Below are 13309 nucleotides of genomic sequence, written 5' to 3'. Positions count from 1 at the left end.
AGGGACCCAGTTTTCTTTTTTTGTCTCCTTACCCCTGGTACTTAGTGCTTGGTGGATACTTAATAAGTATTTGCCCATCTGATTTGCCTGGAAACACTACCTTTTTTCCAGCACCTTGGGATTTAGAGCATCTTTTCCTTGATAATGTTGCTTAAATTCTTGGATAGAGCCACCCAGCAATAGATGCCACTATGTTTCTCCATGACAGCAGGAGCTGTAACAATCTATCCCAGATGCAGCTTGATTTCTCTTGTCTATATTGGGCTCTGGGAGCTGCTTTTGCTGAATCCTGCCCAGGCATATGCTCTACTATCAGCAAGTAGCTATTGTCTCAGCAGGGCCTCAGCTGGGTCCTGGGCATATCCACCATTTGCATTTTGGCTGCTAAGTGAAAATGAACCCAGTCCACCCCCCTCAAGACAAAAAACCAAAACAGCTCCTTACTTAAGCTCTGGTTTGAAAATGGACCTGATTTGAACGGGGTTAGTTTTAGCATGCAGGCTCACAGAACACTCTGGTAGAGCACTCTGGGTTTTTTGTTTGTTCTTAAAGAAAATGTCTTCTTGAAGGAATCCAGTGGGAGAAAGAAACTAAATATCCTCTTGGGTAAAGTAATGGGCATGAATTTTCCCTGTGGCATTTAATCTAAAAACTAAGCATTCAGATGTCTGTGGTAGTTGCACATTGGTGGGCCATGTGTCCTGTAAGGCCAGAAGGGGACATGGCTAATACTGCCCACTCTGGGATGACTTTTTACTCTGTCTCTATTTTGCTTATACAGAGTTGTTTGCTTCTTATTTTCCCATTAGAATGTGAGCTCTTGAGGGCAGGGGATGGCATACATTCCATAGGTTAGCCACCACAGATCTAAACCCTTTCCTATGTCACAGATCCTTGTGCAATCTTCCTCTTCTCCCTTCCTTCCTCCTTTCCATCCATCCATCCATCCATCCATCCATCCATCCATCCATCCATCCTCCCTCCCTCCCTCCCTCCCTCCCTCCCTCCCTTCCTCCCTCCCTTCCTCCCTTCCTTCCTTCCTTCCTTCCTTCCTTCCTTCCTTCCTTCCTTCCTTCCTTCCTTCCTTCCTTCCTTCCTTCCTTCCTTCCTTCCTTCCTTCCTTCCTTCCTTCCTTCCTTCCTTCCTTCCTTCCTTCCTTCCTTCCTTCCTTCCTTCCCTCCTCCTTATTTCTTTCTCTCCCTTCTCTCTCTCTCTCTCTCTCTCTCTCTCTCTCTCTCTCTCTCTCTCTCTTCACACACACACACACACACACACACACACACACACACACACACACACACCTTAAGATGCTGTTTTCTAGACTCTTAGTAGGAGATATTCAGTAAGGAGAAAAGAAATGACTACACTCAGTAGGTGAGTATAGTTGAAAGAACAAACATGAAGGTCATAGACTTGGCATTATGAGAGATCAGGTTGGGGCTACAAACTCATTTAAAGGATAGAGATGATTCTTTTTCTCTAAGAAAGTGACCTTAGAGACCATCTAGTGCAATTCACTCATTTTACTACTATTGCTGCTACTAACAGCTGGCATTTATATGGAAAGCACCTTGAAGACAGTATTTTATTTTATCCTCACAACAACCCTGGAAATAGATTTTATTACCTCCATTTTATAGACAAGGTGGATAGCTGTTGAGTTGCCCATGGTGACACACTTATTAAATTTTTGAGCCTTCTCTTCTCTTCTCTTCTCTTCTCTTCTCTTCTCTTCTCTTCTCTTCTCTTCTCTTCTCTTCTCTTCTCTTCTCTTCTCTTCTCTTCTCTTCTCTTCTCTTCTCTTCTCTTCTCTTCTCTTCTCTTCTCTTCTCTTCTCTTCTCTTCCTTTTCTTTTTTTTCTTCCTTTTAAAAAAACACTTACCTTCTAGCTTAGAATCAATGCTAAGTATCATTTCTGCAGTAAAGGATAGGTAATTGAGGTAAGTGATTTGCCTAGGTTCACATAGGTAGGAGGTGTCGGGTTAGATTTGAACCCAGAACCTCCCATCTCCAGGCTTGGGTCTCTAGCCATTGGACAACCTAGTAGCTGTCCCTTGAGACCTTTTTTCCAACTCAAGCTCTTGTCCTTTGCCACCTAGTCCTTTGCCACTACATGAGGAATATGAGACCTAAAGAAATTAGATGATTTGCCCAAGGTTACACAGGAAATAAAGTGAAGAAGTAGGATTCCAAGCCAAGTTTCTGTCTCCATGATCCAAAACTGTTTCCACTATATCAACCTAGTCAAGAGACAATTGAGAAACAGGACAGAAGACTGGTAAACTGAGTCAATTGGCTAAAAGTGGTATAAGAAGAGAGCATCTTTTAGCTCCTGACAAGGAAAGTTTCAGCTAGTCTACACACTGACAAGGGAGATAAAAACGCTTTGGAATGGAGGGTGAGCCACTGCATGTAAGGGTTTTTTTTGTGGTCATCATGAATACAATTATTGTTTAAGGGCTGTAAAAACTAAAACCTTGCAGCATTTAAAGTTCAAGCTGTATGCGATTAGATAACTCTTTGGAAAAGTCTGCATCTAGAGCTGAATCCCCCAGGCAGAGAAGTGGGAGACCTCAGGGGAAGACTACTGCCTACACTGTCAGATGTAGTTATTATATCAGCCATTTTTGCTTAGTGGTTTTTCTTTGTCTCACGGGAGGTTCAGTGCTAGAGGGGTGGGTGGGCTATATCTGGAAATGATTGTGATATAAAAAACAAAAGGCATCACTGAGACAGTTTTTCAAAGCTATATTCTATTCTTTAGGAAAAATGGGATTTTGTCTTTTTAGTCATTCGTAGTTCCAAAGAATACTTGGGATTCCAATAAGATGCTTGACTATCCTTTTTGGTATATGCATTATATTTCTAAGTTTCTTTTTTTGGAGGGATCTGTTCATTTCAAGATCCATCTATAAAGCACCTACTATATGTCAGGCATTGGGTGAACAGGGGCAAAAATGAAACTATCTTCCCTCGAGGTCTTCATTTTCTATGGAGAAGTCAGAAAATGATCTCTTCTAGGTTACCCATTGGCTTCTTAAAGTCACCTCCTTTATAACTGTGCATTTGGGGGAGGTGGGGTTAGGAAATAAGAGATGATCTGCTTTCTTGCTGTCTTTATCTTCCTTCCCCCAAATGCTGGGCTCCTCCTTTTTCTCTTTAAAGGGAATGAATTGATTCCATTAAAAATAACAATGACAACAGCAACAAAAGACATCTGATTATCACCATGGTACCTGGGAGCCATAGTTCACTATGTATCCAACACATAACTCAGTTCTTAGCTCTTATGGGCAGCTGGATCTGGACTAAGGTGCCTCTCAAACAGAACTGAGAGCACCGATTCAACTTCGTGGAGTGGATCAGATGCAGTCTCAAATTCTATATTTCAAGACCCATTTACAATATATCGATCTAAATAATTTCAAATTTCCTGGTAAATTCTTGCACGTTTCCTATCTCAGAACAAGATATTCTGTGTGAGCTGTGAGTTTATTGGCTCATTCTGAGATGGCTCATGCCGGACTGTATCAACAGAGCCCCCATTGGGGACTCTCGAGATTACACCCTCAGACCTGCCCTTGGTAGAAGGAGGGAAGGAATGGAATTTTTCAGGATCCATTACTATATGAATTATGGATTATAGCTGGAAAGGTTCTGAGCTATAGATTGACATGATGTATCCTGTCAAAGGACCACTTACAAACTTGGAAGGTTCATTTATGATGTAACATGTCAAAAGTCCACTTATTAGGTTCTCTGTGCTCTGGATTGATGAGACTGTCTTTTCCTAAAATATATTTGAGACTTAAGTGAAGTGAAGAAAAAAGAAAACACAATCCTCTTTTAAAAGTAATGTCAAAGGAAATAAGAGCCTGGGAAAATCTTAGTCTATTGATGAATCCTGGGAAATTCGCTGCTGCAGCTTTATCACTCAGAAGGCTTCCAGAACTGTACTTCTTGGTCTCTGATCTTTCACTGTATTTCTTTCTGTCTTAGGCAGGCGAATTAGCATTATGCCTCAGTTTCTCAGTCTGTACTTTTGAGGAGAAAAAGCTCTCAGTTCAACAAAGGCTTTTGTAATGTAACGAGGTCAAAATAAGCTGTCCAGTGATTCTTGTAAACAGTATGGCAAAGAACAGTGATTTCATAGTGTTGGCATAAATCAAAACGCTCTAACTTATCAGACAAGTATTACAGACTTGCCTGAGGCTCATGGTGGTTAGGTGACTCGCCCGTGGTCACAGAGCTACTGTCAGAAGTGACTCAGGTCTTCTTGGCTCCAAATCAAATACTTCCTTCACTCTGAAATCCTGCCTCTCCAAGGAAATAATGATGCATTACTTAAATGCTAATCTGTGCATTTAAAAGCCACAAAGTCAAGGCTATGTATTACATGCATGCTTAAGTTAGAGAATATTTAAACAATGATATAACCAGGGGAAATCCTGGTGTGGGAACTCACTACACTCATCTAATTGGCGAGCCATCTCTGACTTCATAAAAACACGTTAGAGAGTGGCCTGGGGTTCATACAGGCTAACTGCCTGGCCAAGTGTCACAGAGCCAAGGCAAGATTTAAACCCGGGGATTCTGGTCAAGAATGCGAGAACCTAGTCATTGCACCACCAATCGAAAGCAATCCAACAGGAATTTATTAAGCACCTACTATGCGTGAGGTGCTGGAGACACAGAAATAAGAAGGATCTTTTTCCTCAAAGACCTATGGTGACCTACTATGTATATAGATGAATATGTATATATGCATGTAAACATATATGTACATATATACACCTGCACACTCACACACGAGTGAGCTCTAACAAAGGGGGGTTTCAGGAAAATCTTTCCTCAGGGGATAGTTCATAGGCTGTTTCAGAGGAAGCTGGGGAAGCCCAAGAGGTAGAAATAAAGAGAAAGGGCATTCTGGGCATGGGAATGAGGGCAACCAGTGCAAAGGCATGGAGGTGGGAATTGGAGTGCCCAGTGTGAGGTGAGAGCTCTTGGGTGGAAACCCAGAAGAGAGGGAGGGAAGTCCGGTGTCCTGGGGCTGGAAAGCTAGATGGGCATCTCATTACTTTAGTGCCTGCAAAGACAGGCTGGCATGCTTAATGAAACCTAACAGGGCGGATTGACAATGTCCCAAAGTCACTCGTGGATTAATGCCTCCAGAAAACAGACAGCAGAGGAGAAGAAGCCCTTTATTCACTGTCATGCTCAGTCCTATTTCCTGAACCTGCCCTCCGGGTTAGACGGGGGCTCTGGCTTTATGGGCTGGGAAGATAAAGGGGAAAGCAGAGCACCGGCTAATTGCTGGGCGCCCCGTGGGAGTGGGGACACACCACTAACTACACACAGACATGCACATACACACATATGATACACACATGACACACACACCACACACAGGCTACATATACACATGTACTCGTCACACAGTCCATATATGCATACTATACTTATACCAAATACACATATATATTTAATACACACACAAACTAAATATGTAGGCACAATCTACACACATATACATTCAATACATATATACATGTAACATATTAAGTACACGGGCATATATATATGCCTTACACAATACATTATACATACATACACTTACTGACATATTGATAAAGGAGCAGAGTATAAGTCCTGCTTATGATACATACTGGTTGTGCGGCTTAAAGCAAGGTAATTCAACCTCTTTGTGTCTCAGGCTCTCATTCTAGAAATTGTAGAACAGAGAATACAATGGTTAGAGGGCTGGACCTGAAAGACCTGAGTTCAAATCCAGTCTCAGACACTTACTAGATGTGTGACCCTGAGCAAGTCACTTAACTTTTGTCTGCCTTAGTTTCCTCATCCACAAAATGGAGATAACCATAGAACTTGACTCAAAGGTGTGCAGGTTGTTGTGAGAGTCCGATGAGATGATGTTTGCAAAGTTCATTGCAAACCTCAAAGTGCTACATAAATGTAGTGATTATTCGCTAAAAGAGTTTCTCCATCTTAGGAATTCCCCATTCAGAAGAAGTCATAGACCTAGATCAAAAAAATAGACACTTTTTCCATGATGAAAACTTATGTGACTTGTCCAGGGTCACACAGCAAATATGTATCAGAAGCAGAATTCAAATCCAGGTCTGACTCCAGAATTGGTCCACTATCTACTAGGCTGTGCTGTCCCTCATGTGAACAAGTGAATGAATGAATAAGGCTTTTTTTTTTTTTTGGTTAGAGTTCCTTCTGTTTTTGCTGGGAAGCCATTGCTAAGTGGGATATTATTTACTGGTGCAGACAAATTAAAACCATAAATAATATCCAACTGTCCAAATCTTTTCAATAAAAAGAAATTATGAGTTTTGTCTATGTAAAATAGTATCACTTGGTGTGAGGAATATTTTATTTATGATTCATGCAGAAAGCACCTAGTGGGGACTGGCTAAAGCCAAAGGCATTCTCTAATTCTGCATGCCTTTTGAGTCTTTCCAAATATGTTCAGAGAATAATTTGTGGATTAAATTGTGGCCTCTGACAATAAATACCCTTTGGTCAATTCTTATTGTTGTTGTTTTTGCAAATGAGCAGCTCAAAAAAAAAAGTAAAATAAAGGCAGCTTAAGTCTACTCCAGAGAGGAGAGTTTCCAACACAGAGTCAGTGGGCTTTATGTGGACCACGGCACTCCTGAGGATGGTCAGAGCCGGACCAAAATGAGATCAGGAAATACTTAAGATAAATAAAAATATAATAAAACATAGATAATACTTTTTGAAAGCACAGATGTTTATTTTCATTTTTAAATATATAACAATATAATATGAAACATCACAATGATATAAATATGATTTGTTGTAATAGGTAATTACTAGAATAAATATGATTATCCAAGAGAAACAAATCCTTAAATAAGCTATGTCCAAAAATCTGTCTCCTCACCCCCTGTTTTGTGTTCTGCCTCCCCTCCCCAAGAAGGCAGGTAATATGGCACAGGTTGCACATATATTATCATATAATACATATTTCCTCTTTATGTGAAATGAGGCATATTGCTTACACAGGATAATATTCCTTTAAAAAAAAAACCCTTACCTTCCATCTTGGAATCAATACTGTGTATTGGGTAAGGCAGAAGAGTGGTAAGGGCTAGGCAATGGGGGTTAAGTGACTTGCCCAGGGTCACACAGCTGGGAAGTGTCTGAGGCCACATTTGAACCCAGGACCTCCTGTCTCCAGGCCTGGCTCTCAATCCACTGAGCTATGCAGCTGCCCCCATAACATTCCATTTTTAAAACCAAGTCAATCCTCAGCCTGGAGGGATCCTTGGTGGCTTTGGTTTTGTTTGATTTTCAGTAGCACTGCTTCAGAATAAACCAGGAATAGAGATTTTTGGGTTCAAGAGACAGAAGAGTTGCCCCTGATTCCATCTTCCATTTTCTCTTAGATTTGTATTTTTGGTAATTATCAGAATATAAGTACTGTTTGTTAGTTGTAAATTAGGTGAAGTAGGATGAGTTCCCAGCCCCACCCCCCTGCCTTCTACCCCATTGGACCTTCACTGCTTTCATCAATCCATCAACAATGGAGAGTTTGACGAATGTCTACCAAGATCCAGGTACTGGAGCTACAAAGACCAAAAAGAACCCCTCCCTGCCCTCAAGGTTCCTCTTCTGTCAAATCCCAGGGAAAGGAACTTATACATCCATGACTTAAAGTGTTATTTCCTAGGAAGGCTTTTGCTTTTACAGAGAACAAAGAAATTGAGGAAAAGAACATATTAAGATCATAGCTAATATGTTTCCTTAAGGACCTCAGACATCTTAGTCTAACTTTCTCCCTTTATAGGTGAAGAAATAGAAGCACAGAGAGCTTAGCTGATTTGTCCAAAGCCACACAGCTCATATGTGGAAGAGCTGGGAGTCTGATTCCCACGTCTATCTTTCTACACCCTGAACCTGTTTCCTCATTGATCCCTCCACAAGTTTTTATGGTTGAAGCAGCAGGAAGGCTACATTAAACCTTAAAGTCAGATGGAGAATCCTTTCTAATTTTCTTTGACTCTTTGTGTCCCGATTGCTTTGATCTTGGCGTGATAAATTTGATATAATCCTTGGCATTTGCAGGAGGACCATTTACATGTTTGACAAATTTCTCATGCTCTTTATGCGAAGAAGACTTGAGGCTAAGTAAGGCTAAGCAACAGTAGAGTGAGGTGGATTTAGAATTAAGTGAATGGCTGGATCCAAAGAGTTGTCAGCCATGAATGGTTTGATGTCACCTGAGAAAGTCAGTCCTGGAGAGAACCAAGGCTAAACTGTGTTTAGCCTTGTATTTCTTACTATTTTTCTCAATGACTTTGATAAAGGCAGCAATAGCAGGCTGCTCACACTTGCAGAGTGGCACACAGTAGGGAGGGAGTTATTATACATTGGATAATACAGTCAGGATCTTGGCACTAGATTCTTGGCAGGCGATAATGTGAGTCTGAGTCTAACAAAATACTATGATCCCAACAGAAACCCTCGGGTAGCCATCAGTGCAGCTATTTCCATGGATGTCTATTATTATTCTTATTATTAACCTTTTGGTTCTAGCACCTGATGTTAAACTGTGAAACCCAAGAAATCTTGGGTGTTGACTTAAGACTAAAAGACTCTATCACCTGCCTCCCTAGGAATGGGTCTCATCCTCTCTGCTGATGCCCTTTCTTTGGGCATCAGCCCAATATATATATATTGGCAGAATATGAATAGCTTAGAATGATGCCTTGGAGGGTTCTCAGTACTCGTACTAGCACTGGCCCAGGTGCCACAGTCTAGCAAGCTTCCTCGATTCTAGACAATGAGATGGTGGGGGTAATGAAGGTGATCCTGATAGCCCAGAGCTGTCATTTCAGAAGGTCTTTCTTCATAGCAGGTACCTGCTATTGTCTGATCTCCTCTGATTATTGTTCAGAGAAGGAAGATGAAAGTCTCCTGAGGAATCTGGCTTCTGGATTTCTTCTTCCCCAATTCTGTCCTTTAGGGGTAGGAGGCTGGCTTGTCATTCTCTTGTCATTTCTACGGGACTTCATGGGGAGAGAGAAGAAAGAGAGCAGAAAAGATTCGTCCTGCATAACATGCTTTATGCAGATTGAACCAACAAGAGAAGGGAAGATATTGGGAGTTTAGAAAAACATGAAAGCAATTTAAGAACAAAGTGTATGCGCAGGCATAAGTGCGTGTGTATCCAAATTTTGTCATGACAGTAAGTTATAAGAGAATAAGTGAAATATTCCATAAATTAACCAGGATGGTGGCAGACCCCCCGATCACATCATGTGAGGCTGTAATGAAGGCGCTGACTATGCCTAGCCTGGAGAAGAGAAGGCTTAGGAAGGCACAAGATGTGATGGCTGTCTTCATGTTTGAAGGCCTGTCATGCGAAAGTGACATTCGACTTCTACTTGGCTCCAGATGGAAGAATCTGAAGCAGTCAATTAACTAGCATTTTATAAAAGCCCAATATGTGCCAGGCATTATACTAAGTGTCGGGGATGCAGGAAGGTCGGAAGACTTTTCCCAAGGAGCTCACAGTCCAATGGGGGAGCATCTGCAAATAGCTACATGCAAACAAGTTATGTATTAGACTGATTAGAGATAACCCACCACGGGAAGGCTTCACATTTGGGGGAGACTGGGAATAGCCTCTTGCTGAAGGTGGGACTTTGGCAGAGACTTGAAGCAATCCAGGGAAGCCAAGTCAGAGATGAGGAAGGAAAGAGTTTAGGCATGGAAAACAGCAAGTAAAAATGTCCACACTCAGGAGATGGAGTATCTTTTCTAAGGAACACAAGGGAAGCACTGTATGGAAGAGTAAGCAGAGAGAAGCAAGATGTGAAGATCCTGGAAAGGGAGAAAGGGAACAGATTATGGAGGATTTAAAAAATGAAACAGGGAGTCACTGAAGTTAACTGAATAGGAAGGTAATCTGGCCAGACTTGTCCTTTAATAATATCAACTTGAGGGTGTAGCTGAATGGTTCAGTGGATTGAGAACCAGGCCCAGAGATGGGAGGTCCTGGGTTCAAATTTGGCCTCAGACACTTCCTAGCTGTGTGACCCTGGGCAAGTCACTTGACCCCCATTGCCTAGCCCTTACCACTCTTCTGCCTTAGAACCAATTCACAATATTGATTCTAAGATGAAAGGTAAGGGTTTAAAAAAAAAAAGAATATCAACTTGATAGTCTTGTGGAAGATAGATTGGAATGGGGAGATACTGAAGGCAGGGAGACCAACCAGAAGGCTATTGCAAAAGTCTAGGCATGATGGAATTTGGACCTACACGCTGGTGGTAGCAGTGACAGATGTTATGAAGATAGAAATAATAGGACTTGACAACTGATTGGTTATGGTGGGCGAGAGAAGGTGAGGAGTCCAGGATGACAATCAGGCTGGAAGCCTGGGTGAATCAGAGGATGGTGGTTCTCTGCACAATAGAGGAAGTGGGGAGGATTTAGGGGGAAAGATAATAAGCCCAGTTTGGGATGTGCTAATTTAAGATGTTTATGTGATACAAGCAGAATGGAAATTGCAAAAAAGATAGATTTTGACTTTATGTTGGGAAGAACTTAACAATGTGAACTGTTCAAAAGTAAAATTAACTGCTGAAGTAGAAACAGATCCACCTCAGCTGATTTCTTTAGGGAAACAAATTGGATAATCATTTTGTGGGGATGTTGTAGAGAGAATTCATCTTCATGAACCGGTGGAACCTTGGAGAGGGCAGTGTTCTGGGTGTGGGGTAAATTTTTCTTTGTATACTCCTAATGAAGAAATGTGTTTGCCGCTTCAAAACATGATGGTTACTGATATTTTCAATTTGTTTTCTTACTGGTTTTAGAAATAAGGTTTTCAATGACTCCCATTTGAAGGATCTTGGTTGAATTACTTTTAAGTTATTATTACAATTAAGTAATTTGCATATACAATATATTTCTATCTCTCTAAACACCCTCTGCCAGTATCTCTACCAGAATAACACCTCCTTTTATGACTTGAACTTGTTTGAGGAAGACAACAAAGACCTTGATGATGAAATAAATGGTCTACTGAAGATCACTGGAGGAGGACCCGGTAGACCTGAAATCTAGTCTTCTTGGCTTTGTCACTAACAATAAAAATAAAATTTATTTGCTATTTTGCCTCAATTTATGAATATATCCCTCCTCCTTCCACTATCCACTGAGCCACCCCTTGTAGTAAAAGAAAAAGAGGGGAAAAAAGGTGGTCAGCAAAATCAGCACATTGACTAATAATGACAGCTTCTTCAGTGTTTCACACGTGGAACTACCTCCTTCCCATCCCTGCCAAAAAAAGGAGGATATTGCATTTTTTATCTCTTTTTCAGGGATAAACTTGACCATTATACATACATATCATTCAGATTCATAATGTGATAATAATAATATTAATAATGATTAATTATTTTGGCCTTTGCTCTTTAAATTTATATTGTGGAAATCATTTGTGGATATTGTTTCCCTGGTTTTGTTTACTTTGTTCGGCCATCAGTTCATATGTCTTCACATATGTCTCCTAATTCTTTATATATCTTTATGTACATACACATCTTCTTAAAGTGAAAGAAATTATCTATAATACTCATATTTCATAACTTGTTTAGCCATTCCCCAATTGATGGAGTTCCACTTTGTTTGCAGGTATTTGCTATCACACAATACTATTCTGGATATTAGAATGTATATGGCACCTTTCTTTCTGGTTTTAATCTTTTTGGGATATCTGACTCATAGTAGTTGATTTTTTTATGCTTTATTGTTTAGTGCTTAAAATAAATTCTCTTATTTGATTTAACTTGCTATGTGACAATGAACAAACTGTTTCATTTTTCTGAGCCTCAACTTCTTCATAGGTAAAACAAGGGGCTGGATTGACTGCTCTCTATGGTCTCTTCCAATTCCTCTTGGGGACTTGGAGGTATAGAGATCATAGATCTAAGATGCCAAGATTTTAGGGCTTCATCTCTAATTCAAAACCAACCATCCTGTCAAACAATTTCTCTTAATATCTCTTTCTTTTATTTTAAACATTATTTTATTTGGTCATTTCCAAACATTATTCACTGGAAACAAAGATCATTTTCTTTTCCTCCCCCCCCCCACCACCCTTCCCTCTCCCATAGCCGACGCACTATTCCACTGGTTATCACATGTGTTCCTGTTTCTAACCCATTTCCATGTTGTTGGTATTTGCACTAGAGTGTTCATTTAGAGTCTCTCCTCAGTCATATCCCCTCCACCCCTGTAGTCAAGCAGTTGCTTTTCATCGGTGTTTTTACTCCCACAGTTTATCCTCTGCTTGTGGATAATATTTTTTTAGATCCCTGCAGATTGTTCAGGGACATTGCATTGACACCAATGGAGAAGTCCATCACCTTCAATTGTACCACAATGTATCAGTCTCTGTGTACAATGTTCTCCTGGTTCTGCTCCTCTTGCTCTGCATCACTTCCTGGAGGTCGTTCCAGTCTCCATGGAACTCCTCTACTTTATTATTCCTTTTAGCACAATAGTATTCCATCACCAACACATACCACAATTTGTTCAGCCATTCCCCAATTGATGGGCATCCCCTCGTTTTCCAGTTTTTGGCCACCACAAAGAGTGCAGCTATGAATATTCTTGTACAAGTCTTTCCCCTTATTATCTCTTTGGGGTACAAACCCAGCAGTGCTATAGCTGGATCAAAGGGCAGATGGTCTTTTATCACCCTTTGGGCATAGTTCCAAATTGCCCTCCAGAATGGCTTGGATCAATTCACAACTCCACCAGCAATGCATTAGTGTCCCCACTTTGCCGCATCCCCTCCAGCATTCATTACTTTCCATAGCTGTCATGTTAGCCAATCTGCTGGGTGTGAGGTGATACCTCAGAGTTGTTTTGATTTGCATCTCTCTGATTATAAGAGATGTAGAGCACTTTTTCATGTACTTATTAACAGTTTTGATTTCTTTGGCTGAGAACTGCCTGTTCATGTCCCTTGCCCATTTGTCAATTGGAGAATGGCTTGATTTTTGTACAATTGATTTAGTTCTTTGTATATTTGAGTAATTAAACCTTTGTCAGAGATTTTTATGAAGATTGTTTCCCAATTTGTTGCTTCCCTTCTGATTTTAGTTACATTGGCTTTGTTTGTACAAAAACTTTTTAATTTGATGTATTCCAGATTATTTATTTTGCATTTTGTAACTCTTTCTAAGTCTTGCTTGGTTTTGATGTCTTTCCCTTCCCAAAGGTCTGACATGTATACTAT

The sequence above is a fragment of the Monodelphis domestica genome, chromosome 8, assembly GCF_027887165.1.
Source record: "Monodelphis domestica isolate mMonDom1 chromosome 8, mMonDom1.pri, whole genome shotgun sequence".
NCBI lineage: Eukaryota > Metazoa > Chordata > Mammalia > Didelphimorphia > Didelphidae > Monodelphis > Monodelphis domestica.
Note: the sequence above shows the minus strand (reverse complement) of the source record.